The sequence below is a fragment of the Triplophysa rosa genome, unplaced genomic scaffold (assembly GCF_024868665.1).
Source record: "Triplophysa rosa unplaced genomic scaffold, Trosa_1v2 scaffold159_ERROPOS166867, whole genome shotgun sequence".
Lineage (NCBI taxonomy): Eukaryota > Metazoa > Chordata > Actinopteri > Cypriniformes > Nemacheilidae > Triplophysa > Triplophysa rosa.
In genome coordinates, this window is record NW_026634162.1 from 61163 (window position 1) to 73980 (window position 12818).

The 12818-nt window shown below is 42.0% G+C and overlaps 1 long non-coding RNA gene across 1 annotated transcript; it reads left to right on the forward strand.

Annotated features, from left to right (window-relative positions):
- Nucleotides 1-1702: 1702 nt before the first annotated feature.
- Nucleotides 1703-11173, forward strand: LOC130549718 (uncharacterized). Its single transcript, XR_008962249.1, has 3 exons — nucleotides 1703-1866; nucleotides 7706-7781; nucleotides 11146-11173. It is a non-coding gene; the product is annotated as an uncharacterized LOC130549718 (long non-coding RNA).
- Nucleotides 11174-12818: the final 1645 nt, after the last annotated feature.

Sequence of the window (12818 nt, forward strand, 5' to 3'; positions counted from 1 at the left end):
CTATTGCTTCCTAGTTCATTGGGGTCTAAGTTTGGTTTCTTGATAAGAGGCTTAATGACGGCCAGCTTAAACGGACGTGGGACATGGCCTACATTAATTGACAAGTTGATAATGTTATAAATGGGTTCAATTGCAACAGGTAGTAACTCTTTTAATAATTTAGTTGGTATGGGGTCTTATAATCATGTTGTAGGTTATATGTTGCAATAAGTTTAATTAAATGTTCCTGTTTTATAGGTGAAACACTAGGTTTTCTTTTGGGGCGATGGTTGGTACTAATTCATAGGACAGACTTGGAGGTTAAGTTTTTACTATTTTGTCTCGTATGTTTTCGATTTTCTCTGTAAAAAATGTCATGAATTCATTGCTACCAAGGTGCGGCGGAATAACCAGGTCAGGTGATTTCTGTTTATTTGTTAATTTAGCAAATGTACTAAATAAAAACCGTGGAAAGGTTTTGTTAGGTTCTAGACCTTATTTTCAAATAACAAATAATTTAATAATTATCTGTTAAACATGTTATAACCAGCAATGTAATATCCAAGACAACTAAGATACAAATAAATTAAGATACACAGTAAAGGTTTGTTCCCCTGAACTCAACCTTGTTGCAGACGTTTGTGCTGCTATACTAGACGGTAGACTCTGAACTTGGTTGATCTGTTACAGTCTCTAGGGGCATGGGCTGGAGACCCAGAACTTTGTGTTACTGTTACAGTGTCTCTGATGGGAAGATTCAGAATAAGGCCACGTTTACACAATGAAAAACGGAAAAGTTTTTCCTTTGCGTTTTTGAAAAGTTTCACGTACACATGATAGCGTTATCAAAACTGTCTGCATTTACACGGATCCAGGAAAACGGATAAAAACGCTGTAGTATGCACGTCAGGCCAGTGAATGGCGTTGTTGTGGCCTAATGGTTAGAGAGTCAGACTCATGACCAGAAGGTTTCCAGTTCGATTCTCAGGGCAGGCGGGTAACGACTGAGGTGCCCTTGAGCAAGGCACATTACCCCTACTTGCTCCCCGGGCACTGCAGTGATAGCTGCCCACTGCTCCGGGTGTACGTGTGTTCACGACTTGCTGTGCATGTGTTCACTACTCTCTGGATGGGTTTAAATGCAAAGGTCACATTTTGGGTATGGGTCACCATATCTGAGAAATAGGTCACTTTCACTTAAAGAAACAGGGCGTGCCTTGGCACATACACATGCACAGTTATAAGGCAAAAGTGCTTTTTAATACCGTTGGTCAACGTATATGTGTGTTTAAAGTCTGGCGAATGTAAATAGTGTGTCTCCGCTGGTCTTATTGGTGCAGAAAATCCACATTTTTGGGGGGAAACGTTAATACATAGTCGAGCAGCGAGAGCTCACAGTACGGAAAGCCGCCATATTGTTTTGGCTATACTCGCGTGACCGAGCGCGTTATACGCATGCGCATGACGTCATCATCATCGGAAAGTTCCGTCTTGCAGTTTACATAGAAACTAAAAAGGCGGCATTTTTCAAAAAGTTGCACTTTGAGACCTGTTATCAAAAGTTTGCGTTTTCAGTCCCCCAAGACGCTGTTTCCGTCCAAGATGCATACATTTTTTGTGTTTTCAGTTGAAAACGGTTTTGTGTAAACGGCCCCTAAATAGTTTCTGCTAAAAAGGTACTTTTAACCCTTTTCAGGTAAGGAGATTCCATTTGGTGCTTCTCCATTCCAATGCCGTGATTGGCTGCTGATGTCAGAGGGCTCACTCCAGTGGCGTAACTTTGTTTTGAAAAGTGGTGGGGACAAAGACGACACAAACAATACTGTAATAAATTGTTTCTGCAAGAACTCATCAGGAATATTCATGGACGTCACAAGCGCGAAACATGTAGGTGACTCCTCTAGAAAACAGTATAAAAACTGCACCGCTTTATCGACTGCTTCAGTGGTGTAACGTTAGTGCTAAAGACGCATAACAAGTAATATTGACACCGCCGTGAAGCAGGTTCGAATCTGCTGATCTCACTGTTCTAATTTTTCACATATCAGATCTGCTTCCATTTGTTTTTAAACTATATCATGTTTTCATCAGTAGATCATTTAAAGCATGTTGTGCTTTATTATATGTAAGGATGGCTGTTGCCGTACGTAATTAAACGTATTAATTCGTGATGAAACAAAAACTACTTAAACGAATGTGTGTTTTCCCCGTGTTAAAAATTTGGTGTTTGACAACCCCCTGCTAATAAGGACAAACATTCAAGTATACAGGGGAAACAGATGGAAAATAATATCTTAAAAAAATCTTATTTTCACTAATTACTACGGGCATTGCCTGATAGGCTACAAATATACAACAAACTTTCTAAATTTTGTTTTGAACTCATGAAACTACAAAGTTGTGACTTATTCCATTTATTGGAGTTTTCTATCAAGTATCAAAATGTAATTAATTTAGCAATAGGCGATAGCAACCGCATGTCGAGAACAATAAGGACGAATATATAGCATCAAAGTGCAATTAAGCGCAAAATGTTTGGTACATGTATGACTTGAACAGCCATTTTCAAATATTTTCATCATTTTATTAAAAATAAATACCTTTACAATCTGATATGTGATAGGGAAAAAGTTCAGCAAACTGCAGTCGCGAACCCACGACGACATGAAGCAGGTAACACTTGCTTTACGCTCTACGCCACGGGAGCAGTGAAGCTTCGTGTGCCTTTCTTACATTTTGTCTATTCCAATCTGAAACTGATGGGCGAAGTTAGTATAAATAGCCTCTGCTTACAAAGCGGGCTACTTGCACGGTAAATAGACACTCCGTATTTTTTATTTCTTACAATAAGTGGTGGGGACAAAATTGACTTTGGCAAAAAGTGGTGGGGACATGACCCACCCATCCACCCGCAAATTACGCCTATGGCTCACTCACCAGTCCTTCTCTGTATGGAACTGTCACGGTTCTGTTATGTTTTGTTTTCGTTTATTTCTGTGTTCTAGTTCACCTGTGTTCATAGTTGCCCACACCTGTTCTGTTCTCAATGATTGCATTCTCCCTTGTATTTAAGACCTGTGTTTACTTTAGTTCCTTTGTCTGGCATTGTGTTTATGCTTACGTGTTTCTTCAGTCCCTGTGTTTTCTGTTGGATTTATTAAAAGATACCTCTTGGATTTACGTCTCCTTGTCGTGCGCATTATCTATATAGGGTACACGTTACAGAATATCGGACCGGAAAAGAAGATTTGAAAGTTTTTCCATTATTGTTTTTTGTTAATATTGTCACCTCTCCCGGGATGGATCTCCCAGCAGTTCAGCTCCTTTGCTTGGAGCAGGAAGACCGTCCACTGGAAAGTCATACTGTGGACTTTTTAGACCCGGCGTGTCTTACAAACTTCCCGGATCGCTCACTCTGTATTTTTTACTACACCAACCTGAGTGAGCAATCGAAGGCACGCCCTTCCAGTGGTCGGTCCCAAGGATAATTTCGCCCCTTTTGAGGTGTGGGTGCTGGAGAGAAATGGACTGTTTTTCTCCGTCTGTCCTGTGGAGGATATCTCCAGCCCCACTTCTGAACCAGAGACCAGCCAGCCATTATCCCGCTGCACGGAGCTGGTCCTGTCCAGCTCTCCAGCCTCCAAGCAGGTCCCGCCCAGCTTCCCACTCCCGCCTCCTCTGCTTCACCTGGAGACACCTCAGCTCACCCTCTGCATGCCAGCGCTATTGGGTTGGATGAGCTTCGGGATCTCCAGCCACCAGCTACCTCGGGAGTTGAGTTTCCCATGTCTCCGCCTCCAGCCTCCGAGACCCAGACTCCACCTTGGCCCTCCAACTCATTGGCTACACCTTAGCTCCTGCCTCCCTCATCTCCACTGTGGCCTGTCATCCACCAGCTTCACCAGGCTCCCTCGTCCCTCTGGCTCCGCCTTGGTCAGTCGTCAACCATCTTCCGCCTCGGGACTCCAATCCTCAGGCTACGCTACGTCATTCCACCCCTATGGCTCTGTCAGGCTCCTCCTTCCCTCCGGCTCCACCTTCATCCTAATCAAATCACTTTCTGCCGCAGTCATCCGTATCACCACCTCCCCTTTGGTCGCCTGAGCCGCCGGTTCCCCCTTGGCCCTCCGAATCCTCAGTGTCACCATGGCTCTCTGTCTGCTTGTCTCCACACTGGGCTCCTCCTCCAATGGCTCCGTCTCGGTCAGTCGGCCTCCAGGTGTCGTCAACCCTTCCTCCACCATGGCTCCTCCCTACGGCAACTCCACCATGGACCACGGTCCTGGCTGGTCTCTGGACATCCACCAAGCTCCTCCTGCTCCGGGCTCCTCCCTGGCTCCTCCCACCGTCATCAACACCCTGGCCCAATGGACTGTTTCCTTTCCCTTTTGCCTGCTCCCTGTCTGCACCTCCTAAGCCCCGTCCTACCTTCTCTGTTGGACTTTGCGCTGTTCTGGGAGGGGGCGAACTGTTCTCCCTGATGCGTTCTCCCTTGTATTTAAGACCTGTGTTTTCTTTAGTTCCTTTGTTCGGTATTGTGTTTATGCTTTCATGTTGCTTCAGTCCCTGTGTTTTCTGTTAGAATTATTAAAAGATACCTTTTGGATTTACGTCTCCTTGTATTGTGCATTATCTATATAGGCTACACGTTACATGACCATATTTGCATAGGACAGAGTACAGTAAACTGTGGATTTGAAGTTTAACTTATGCACATTTCCCTTCCCAAACCGCCTCCAAACTATCGTTGGCATTATCCTAATTGTATAGGGTCAGTTTTTTGGGGGGTTTTAAGATTAAGCTACGATTAGGCCTGATGTTAAATGGGGATATTTTAGTTGTTTTTACATACATGTCTACAAAAAAAAAACATTTCTTGTGTGCATTGTGAGACAATGGCACCGATGCATTTTAAGTTGTGAGTGCAAGCTGTTTTCAGTTTAGACAGCTCTAGCATTTATTTAAGTCTAGGACTAGTCCTAAACTCTGTACTGGAAACCACCCCATAGAGTACAAACATGACATCAAAATGTTAAACTATCATGCATGCATTCATTCACATGTTATTAACTGACCAATGTTGTGAACAGTTCAATAACACATACTGTAGCTTTGATTGAGATTCCTTCTGAAGAAGGAATTAAAAATAAATTTATTTTTTATTTTTATCAGGCTTTGTTGATTATATCAAAAAGTAATTTCACTTTAATGGCAAAGAGGACGTATTCATTGCAATTAAAGTGAAATCACTAAACATAAACACTGGAGCGTCTGAACTCCTCATATGTCTGTAACATGTGATAGATTGTCCACGTTGTGTATAAGAGAATGCAAAGATTTGTTGTTTGTTTCAGTGAATGCTGTTGCATGGCAAGTAAATTACATGCCACATCTGGAGGTACTGAGAAGTTTTACGGGTGCCCTGGCTTGAACCTTAGGGTGAGAGTTGAGGTTGTCTGGTAATCAGGCAAAATCCTGTGGAACAATGGAAATGTCTTACTAGTGTGGTACTGAGGTCTTCCAACCTGCCCTGTATGCCCTGAATGCATTGTCAATTGCTGTTCACTACAATGCTATGACAAGTCGTACTCTGGTCCCCTGCCCAGCTCAAATGTCAAGCTGCGCATATGGTTCAGATGTGTTTGATTTGATATGGAGCTTTACATGAATGTTTTTCAAAAAGAAGTTTTGGAAACCTACAAGATGAATTCTCAATTTCAATAAATTCTCTGTTTTTGATTAATTATTGGCTGAATTTCTTTGTGTCTGTGAGAAGAATACGAAGAGACACTCCATCTGTTGGACACACCTGATACAGTCACTATCATAGCTAGCCTAAATACTTTATAAAATTACAAACCCGATTCCAAAAAAGTTGGGACACTGTACAAATTGTGAATAAAAACAGAATGCAATGATGTGGAAGTTTCAAATTTCAATATTTTATTCAGAATACAACATAGATGACATATCAAATGTTTAAACTGAGAGAATGTATCATTTTAAGGGAAAAATAAGTTGATTTTAAATTTCATGGCATCAACACATCTCAAAAAAGTTGGGACAAGGCCATGTTTACCACTGTGTGGCATCCCCTCTTCTTTTTATAACAGTCTGCAAACGTCTGGGGACTGAGGAGAAAAGTTGCTCAAGTTTAGGAATAGGAATGTTGTCCCATTCTTGTCTAATACAGGCTTCTAGTTGCTCGACTGTCTTCTTTGTCGCATCTTCCTCTTTATGATGCGCCAAATGTTTTCTATGGGTGAAAGATCTGGACTGCAGGCTGGCCATTTCAGTACCCGGATCCTTCTTCTACGCAGCCATGATGTTGTAATTGATGCAGTATGTGGTCTGGCATTGTCATGTTGGAAAATGCAAGGTCTTCCCTGAAAGAGACGACGTCTGGATGGGAGCATATGTTGTTCTAGAACTTGGATATACCTTTCAGCATTGATGGTGCCTTTCCAGATGTGTAAGCTGCCCATGCCACACGCACTCATGCAACCCCATACCATCAGAGATGCAGGTTTCTGAACTGAGCGCTGATAACAACTTGGGTTGTCCTTGTCCTCTTTAGTCCGGATGACATGGCGTCCCAGTTTTCCAAAAAGAACTTCAAATTTTGATTCGTCTGAGCACAGAACAGTTTTCCACTTTGCCACAGTCCATTTTAAATGAGCCTTGGCCCAGAGAAAACGCCTGCGCTTCTGGATCATGTTTAGATATGGCTTCTTTTTTGACCTATAGAGTTTAAGCCGGCAACGGCGAATGGCACGGTGGATTGTGTTCACCGACAATGTTTTCTGGAAGTATTCCTGAGCCCATGTTGTGATTTCCATTACAGTAGCATTCCTGTATGTGATGCAGTGCCGTCTAAGGGCCCGAAGATCACGGGCATCCAGTATGGTTTTCCGGCCTTGACCCTTACGCACAGAGATTGTTCCAGATTCTCTGAATCTTTGGATGATATTATGCACTGTAGATGATGATAACTTCAAACTCTTTGCAATTTTTCTCTGAGAAACTCCTTTCTGATATTGCTCCACTATTTTTCGCCGCAGCATTGGGGGAATTGGGTATCCTCTGCCCATCTTGACTTCTGAGAGACACTGCCACTCTGAGAGGCTCTTTTTATACCCAATCATGTTGCCAATTGACCTAACAAGTTGCAAATTGGTCTCCAGCTGTTCCTTATATGTACATTTAACTTTTCCGGCCTCTTATTGCTACCTGTCCCAACTTTTTTGGAATGTGTAGCTCTCATGAAATCCAAAATGAGCCAATATTTGGCATGACATTTCAAAATGTCTCACTTTCAACATTTGATATGTTATCTATATTCTATTGTGAATAAAATATAAGTTTATGAGATTCGTAAATTATTGCATTCCTTTTTTATTCACAATTTGTACAGTGTCCTAACTTTTTTGGAATTGGGTTTGTAGTTAAACTAGGAAATGTTTAAAGTAAATGTGTTAATTTGAAATTAAATGGTCTTGTCTTAATAGCATTGCATAGACTTCCGTTGTAAGTGCACCACTAAAACATGATTTTTTTTAGAAACAGGTCAAAGTTGATTTCTGTTGTCACTGTCCCCTCGTTTGTAAGCAGCAGATATCTTTTTTATCTTATCTCTTATTTTTATCTTAAATCTGTGGATTTGTGTGTGTTTTTGTGTCAAATTTGTGGCTTTTGCTTCTTTATTAACCAAACGCTGTTTTTGCAGGTGGCGGACAAAGCAAAATTTGGATTACAGCTTTCTGATGATGTATGCCCAGACCAAAGGGACATATTATGTACAGGTAAACAAAAATTCAGATCAAATGTATTTTGATTGCAGTGTAATTCACTTTAAAAATTTGAATTAAAGGATAGTTCACCTGAAAATAAAAATCAGCTCATAATTTACTCACCATCATGCCATTCTAGGCATAGGTTATAGACCATTTTGCAAGATTTAAACAACAGTGTTAGTGTCTAGCTGGTATTGATGGTCAAACACACACAGCAATACTGTAAAAAGCACTAGTGTTTAAGCTCATCAGAAAGTTACATTTACATTTAGTCATTTAGCAGATGCTTTTATCCAAAGCGACTTACAGAGAGTTCAGGGAGCAATAAAGCGATATGTCATATAGGAGCAATAATACAATAGGTGCTAATACCAAGTTACTAGTTTCAACAAAAGCCAGAACAATACCTGTTGGGAGAAAGAGAGAGGGTTAGTTTTTTTCTTCTCATTTGTCTGTCAAGTATTCACAGAATAGATGGGTTTTAAGTAGTTTTTTGAATGTTGTGAGAGATGTGGTTGACCGGACTGAGTTAGGAAGAATGTTCCACAAGGAAGGAGTTGTGAAGGAGAATGAGCGGGAAAGCCATTTACTGCCCTTTTGAGAATTCAATACAAGACACCGCTCGTTTGCTGAATGCAGGGTTCTTGATGGGGTGTAGGAGTGTAGGACGGTGTGAAAGTATGCCGGTGCAGATCCAGTGATAGTCCTGTAGGCAAGCATTAGTGACTTGAATCTGATACGGGCTTCAACCGGTAGCCAGTGGAGAGAGATGAAAAGGGGTGTCACATAAGCCCTTTTGGGCTGTTGGAAGATGAGACGTGCTGCTGCATTCTGAACCAGCTGGAGTAGTTTGATAACTTTTGCAGGAAGACCAGCAAGGAGAGCATTGCAGTAGTCCAACCTTGAGATTACCAGGGCTTGGACAAGGAGTTGTGCTGCAATCTCAGTGAGATAGGGTCTAACCTTTTTTATTTTAAATAAAGCATATCGGCATGACCGCGTTGTCTTTGCAATGTGATCATAAAATGCTGTTCATAAAATATAACTCAGAGGTTCCTGGCTGCTTTTGAAGGAGGGATTGTGGTATTGCCAATTTGGATGGTGAGATCGTGTTGCCATGCTTCTGTGACCGATAGCGGTGCAGTCTCAGTGGAGTGGTTTGTTTTGAAGCCACCTGGAAGCCACCTGGTTGAAAACCGCCCTTTCAAGTGTTTTCGCAATAAATGGGAGGAGATAGAGGGGTCCAATGTGGGTTTCTTAAGTAGGGGCATGACCTGGACCTGTTTGAATGTGGATGGAAAAGTGCCAGTGAGCAGGAAGGTGTTGATGATGTGTGTGAGTGCTGGTGTTAGTGTGCTGGATATGGCCTTGAGGAGATGGGAGGGGATAGGGTCAAGCGACAGGTGGTGGGGTGGCTGCAGAGAAGTCTGGTGACTTCAGTGTCAGTCAGTGGGGCGAAAGAGGATAGTTCAATGTTTGAAGTGAGGGTATTGTGTACCGAGGTCTGAGGTGCTGAGAATTGTTTGCTGATGGATGATGTTTTTTCAGTAAAAAAGACAGCGAAGTCCTCTGCAGTCAAAGATGAATTGGGTGGGGGAGGAGGGGAGCAAAGAAGAGAGTTAAATGTCTTGAAAAGCTGCCGAGTGTTAGGTGCAGTGCTCACCTTAGTGGTGTAGAAAGATGTTTTAGCTGTGGTAACACTAGCAGAAAAAGAGGAGAATAGTGAGTGGTAAGCAGGATTCTTGGTCTTGTGCCATTTCATTTCTGCAGCCCTGAGTGTACTCCGTTGTTCACAGAGGATGTCAGACAGTCAAGGGCAGGAGGTGGTGGCGCAAGCTGGTCTGGAGGACAGAGGACAAAGGTTATCTAGGCAGGATGTAAGTGTTGAGCATAAGGTGTCTGTGGCAGTGTCAACATCTAGAGATGCAAAGTTGGAGGGAAGAGAATGTCACTTTAGCAGAGAGGGTGCTAGGAGAGAGAGAGTGAAGGTTCCATCTAAAATAAACTGGTGGTGGTGTAGGTGTAGTGCATATAGGAAAGAGTATGTTGAAAGCTGTGGCGAGGCACGTGAGGTCGAACGAGGCGGTGAGGGTATAGAAGTCAGAAGCATAGGGTGGATGTTGAAGGTGGATGTTGAAGTCCCCAAAGGCTACAAGAGGGCCGCCATCCCCCGAGAATGATGAGAGCAGCACATCTAACTCTTCAATGAAGTTGTGAAGAGGACTTGTGGGCGGTAAACTACAACAACATTGAGCTGAGTAGGAGAAGTGATATTAACAGCATGGTATTCAAATGAATAGTTGTTGCATAGAGAAGATAGTGGGAAATATTTCCAATTATTGTTAATAAGCAAACCTGTGCCTCCTCCTCTTCCAGTTTGGCAGGGAGAGTGAGAGAAGGAGTAGTTTGTGGAGAGAGCAGCGGGTGTGGCTGAGTCCTCAGAACGAATACATGTCTCAGTAAGACCTAGAATGTGAATGTCAGACTGGCTAGCAAAAGCATGGATGAAGTCAGTCTTGTTCACAGCTGACTGGCAGTTCCAGAGACCCACAGAGAGAGACAGAGGAGTAGAAGGGGAGGTGTGAATGGGATGCATGTGAGAGTGAACGCATCATGCCTTGCGTCTTGGGTGAGAGCACTGTCTGCGGTGGAGTACAGGGATAAACTGGAAACAGATGTTGTTAGTATACAAGGAAAGTGAAAGCAAAGGTATATTAAATATACTAAAGTGCCTTGCCGGTGTCTTTGCTCTGTGGAGTCGCGCAGGTAAAGTCGCAGGTCTTTAAACTCGTCGGTCTTCACACGACGAGGGCTGCATACGAGGGCTGACGCTTACAGCGCCAGCGCAGAGGCACCACTTAAGTATGTATTGAGATTAGCGCGAACTGAATACAGCTGAACACGCCTTCTCGATTAGCAAAACAAAGCCTGAACGACTTGAATGGGCCATGGATCAAACAGCGATCAACTAGCTCCGTGCTTTTAAGTGCAAAACTATAATGTGTAGCCGTAACGAGCGACTAAAGGTAACTTAATATGACTTCAGTAACACAGTACCCAACGGAAGAAAAACACTAACACCTTAGCACTCAGTCAACAAGTAGATTAAATAAACAAGCACAAGCACAAATAATCTTAACTAACAACAGGCAACAGTCTAGTCAACAGTTAAAACAAGGTAAACAGGGTAAATAGCAGACTTATGCACTTCTGCTGACTAATTGCTTCTCCTTAGTCTGCTGATTCTTCTCATAACTCGCTCTCTCTGTATAATAAATCAGGACGGGTCATTTAGCCCCGTCTAAAGGAGATGCATTGCACATTGCTCTTTATAGTAGCTTCAGTATCCCTTAACATTTCCTCTCTTCCACAGCTAGAGGATGACATTGTCGCACGCCCAAATTACTTCACAACAATGAAGAACTTTGCCCTGCAGCAGCCATCAGAGGAGTGGATGATTCTTGAGTTCTCCCAGCTGGGCTTCATCGGTGAGTCTTAGAAAAGTCTGTTTTTGGAAGTCGTGCCACTCGGCGTCCATGTTTGCAACGTTATTTACATTATAGCAAGTCCATGGTCCTATCCACTTGAATGGGGGAAGGCAAAATCACAATTAAACAGCTTATTTCTCAGGGGCGTTGCTAGACCTAAAGCTCCACTGGGGCACAGGCCCCATTACTTTTTATATCACTTTTTTTCTTAAAAACCTGCTGTGTGCTAGAAGTATGCAACACAATGCAATATACAAACTTCCCTTGCTTAAACCAGTATTCCTACAGTGCAACAATACTGGGTAAACATATGATTAAAAAATATTTAAGTATCTTCAACATACTTGACATAAACGTTATTAACATGGTTGCATGCACTGTATGAAAATAATGATCAATATTATTTAGAAACTTACTTTAGTTTCGTCATGTTTTCATAGCCTACATCAGTCGCGTATCGTCATCTATGCGTGCCTGTGTGTGCACTGCTATGTGCTGTTTGTACGTGGCCACTAAATGTCCTAAGACCTTCCATTGCCACCATAAAGTCTTGGTTTGCCTGCCAATCTAATACTAAGAGAAAGGTTGTAAAGGTTATGACACAGTCTTTCGTAACAACAAAAACGCAAAGTACAAATACAAAATGTGTAGCTTGTCCTAAAAAAATGGGGATCTGGATTTGGAGACCCAGTGCAAGACATGATGCCATGGGGGCATGAGCAAAGCATTCAGAGAAAATACGAATTTTGTTTTTATGACTTACTGTTCAGAAGTTATGAGCAAAAACGTGTGTAAAACTTAGAACTGGTGCTGGGTTAGAGACTGTGATAGTGTTGATAATGTCCTCTATTTGCCAAATTTCACAACTTTCCTATGTACGGTTCTATGTGCTGCCATAGTTGGGGATTGCCCCACTGAAACTGGTGTCTATATTATCGACAGCTGCAGTACTCTGGTCAGAGAGTTTGAGTCATCATACTGAGTTTAGCCGTTTATTGTGACCACACACATAGTAGTGTACGTGAGGTAGGCAGTTTCTGAAATAAATAAACAACAATAGAAATACTTAGTCTAAATATGATAACAAACTTAAATGCACACTCAATAATAAATAATATGTACATTATCTAAGTATATAAATATGAACTAAGGATCATCAATCTGCAATAATAAGTTGGTTATTGCAATACAATTTACAAAGTAAGGAAATATATGTCAAAAATGCAGTATATATAATTATTACAGACAGTATTAATGACGATTACAGCAAGGCATTATAGCACTGAGAATGCTAAATAACGAATTAAAACTTTGTAAACATTATCACCACAAACAGCGATGCTAGCGGGCTAATGGTCTGTACAACAGGTGCAAAAACACTCGAAAAGTTCCATAAACATCAACATGATCACGTAATCAACATCAGGATTACTCAAATGGCAATTACTGTCAACAATCTGTGCCATCATTAACCAACATGAATGTAAAATTACTCTTGCATTCCCACAGGCTTTCCATAGGGGAGGTCCTATCGGTATTGTAATGTTTGTGACACAGG